This window comes from Uranotaenia lowii, chromosome 2 (assembly GCF_029784155.1).
Source record: "Uranotaenia lowii strain MFRU-FL chromosome 2, ASM2978415v1, whole genome shotgun sequence".
Lineage (NCBI taxonomy): Eukaryota > Metazoa > Arthropoda > Insecta > Diptera > Culicidae > Uranotaenia > Uranotaenia lowii.
This window is the reverse complement of record NC_073692.1, coordinates 18,002,738-18,006,149: the sequence shown is the minus strand read 5'-3', so window position 1 is coordinate 18,006,149 and position 3,412 is coordinate 18,002,738.

Here is a 3,412-nt window from a genome sequence, read left to right as displayed (position 1 = left end):
TGGTCCCTTTTCCGGCCTGGCGGTATTTTTTGTTTTCATCTTAGACTAGTTTTTTTTCCCTCCCGGATCGACCCTCCTCACGTCTTCTGGTGCCCAGTTTGATGGTTGATGGGAGGAAACATTCTTCGGCGCAGGTCCCACCATTATTGCGTTGCGTTAGTCGGAATGTGAAGAAAGTTGGAATTTGGAGCGAAAAAAACTAAGGGCTTCATAAATAAGGAAGGTACCGACGACGAAGGTTAAAAATTGACTCAACTATTTGTGGGACTGGATATCAACTGCCATTTGACTAACCTTCAATTAGTGTTGCGATGGCTGAATTCGAGCCCAATCTATCAGGGTGCAGTCAATCTCGACACATTGAGTTATGTTACGTCTCGTTTTGCCTCTTCGCAGCTGACGACGATGATGGTCGACAATAATGGTTAGACGCTTCGATTGACGTGTGGCCAATTGTATTGTGTCATTGTTTGCTCTTTCGAATTCACTCATCAACTGTCATTGATGATTTCTTATTATGGGGTAGTTGTTTTATACAGAAAAACTTATCCTAAGATCTCCACATATCCGAAAGTCTGATATCCTTTTTCAAACTAACTTGTGCTTTTGGAAGTTTTGGTTGCTAATGAATCCAATTGAACAAATATAAAGATAAAATGCTTATGAAAATTTTATGTTCGTTATTATCCTCATCTAGCGAGTATCATAGATTTTTAATGCGCTAAACGTGCTTCTCAAATGAGCTGGCAATTGAAGCGTTATTGATTTTTCCTTCTCCCAACTGTTGATGATGTTATTACACGAACGGCAATTTTCCTTCCAGCTCGTCACGTACCAAAATAATCAGCAGACAACTATTTTTGCCTTCAAAATGATTGCATTTATTTCTGTGCTTTTTCGACACTGTACCATCATCAATTTCATCTTGAAGCCAACGGTAATAGCACGACCCGGCCAGAAAATTTTCCTTGAAGCATGAAGGAGTTATAAAAGAAACGAGTTAATCGTCACGGGTTAGTTTGGGGGCAAACGATGGATTTTTTCTTTCCCTTTCAAAAATCAATTGCCCAGATCTTCCTAGAAAATTGTCTAAATTGCCAAAATTAACAAAATTGTCAAATTGTCAAAATTGTTAAAATTGTTGAAATTGTCAAAATTGTCTAGATTGTCAAAATTGTCAAATTGTCAAATTGTCAAAATTGTCAAAATTGTCAAAATTGTCAAAATTGTCAAAATTGTCAAAATTGTCAAAATTGTCAAAATTGTCAAAATTGTCAAAATTGTCAAAATTGTCAAAATTGTCAAAATTGTCAAAATTGTCAAAATTGTCAAAATTGTCAAAATTGTCAAAATTGTCAAAATTGTCAAAATTGTCAAAATTGTCAAAATTGTCAAAATTGTCAAAATTGTCAAAATTGTCAAAATTGTCAAAATTGTCAAAATTGTCAAAATTGTCAAAATTGTCAAAATTGTCAAAATTGTCAAAATTGTCAAAATTGTCAAAATTGTCAAAATTGTCAAAATTGTCAAAATTGTCAAAATTGTCAAAATTGTCAAAATTGTCAAAATTGTCAAAATTGTCAAAATTGTCAAAATTGTCAAAATTGTCAAAATTGTCAAAATTGTCAAAATTGTCAAAATTGTCAAAATTGTCAAAATTGTCAAAATTGTCAAAATTGTCAAAATTGTCAAAATTGTCAAAATTGTCAAAATTGTCAAAATTGTCAAAATTGTCAAAATTGTCAAAATTGTCAAAATTGTCAAAATTGTCAAAATTGTCAAAATTGTCAAAATTGTCAAAATTGTCAAAATTGTCAAAATTGTCAAAATTGTCAAAATTGTCAAAATTGTCAAAATTGTCAAAATTGTCAAAATTGTCAAAATTGTCAAAATTGTCAAAATTGTCAAAATTGTCAAAATTGTCAAAATTGTCAAAATTGTCAAAATTGTCAAAATTGTCAAAATTGTCAAAATTGTCAAAATTGTCAAAATTGTCAAAATTGTCAAAATTGTCAAAATTGTCAAAATTGTCAAAATTGTCAAAATTGTCAAAATTGTCAAAATTGTCAAAATTGTCAAAATTGTCAAAATTGTCAAAATTGTCAAAATTGTTAAAACAGTCAAAATTGTCAAAATTGTCAAAATTGTCAAAATTGTCAAAATTGTCAAAATTGTCAAAATTGTCAAAATTGTCAAAATTGTCAAAATTGTCAAAATTGTCAAAATTGTCAAAATTGTCAAAATTGTCAAAATTGTCAAATTGTCAAAATTGTCAAAATTGTCAAAATTGTCAAAATTGTCAAAATTGTCAAAATTGTCAAAATTGTCAAAATTGTCAAAATTGTCAAAATTGTCAAAATTGTCAAAATTGTCAAAATTGTCAAAATTGTCAAAATTGTAAAAATTCTTAAAATTGTCAAAATTTTCAATATTTTCAAAATTGTCAAAATTGTCAAAATTGTCAAAATTGTCAAAATTGTCAAAATTGTCAAAATTGTCAAAATTGTCAAAATTGTCAAAATTGTCAAAATTGTCAAAATTGTCAAAATTGTCAAAATTGTCAAAATTGTCAAAATTGTCAAAATTGTCAAAATTGTCAAAATTGTCAAAATTGTCAAAATTGTCAAAATTGTCAAAATTGTCAAAATTGTCAAAATTGTCAAAATTGTCAAAATGTATGTATGTATGTATGTAAGGATCCCCCATCGGTAGCAAGGTCCTGCCTATGGCTGTGTGGCTTGGCCTTCGAATTTCTTCTAGGGCTTCCACGGTCCGATGGTTCGTCGAAGGAAGGCATCCAACCCTCAGAAACATACAATGGCCGGCTACCCGTGCCGCTTGCAATAATCTCATTGGGTTATCCCCAGATGCATTCCTTCTAAAAATATACAATAGTTATAAAATATCTGCTGGAAAGGAAAATTACTCAAATCATTTAATGAATTAACATATTATTAAGGTAAATAATTTTCTTTAAAAAAAGGATACGGACCTGAAAGAAAACTTGTTGTTATGTCAGTTTATATGAATATATGTAGAAAGTTTTATATTCCTTTATGAAATGGTGATCATATATACCTGTTGGTGGACTTGAAAATTAAGGGGGGGTAGGGTCTAACGGGTATAAAAAAACACCATTTTCACGATTTTTTCTAGAGCTATCATTCAAACAAATGTATTCAAATTTTTTGCATTATACAAAGCATTGTTAAAAGAACATTTAGTAATTTTTTCGTAGAAAAATATTGAAAAATGAGCCGGTGACGGAGCATTTTCGAGGATGCCTTTAAGAAAACAGGATTTGCGGTGGACACCGTATCTCAGCACAGAATCATCTGAAGTTAAAAAATCAGAGCAAAATATTTTTTATAGATGTTTTTCTGGACCCCAACGTTTTTATTTAATTTAAAAA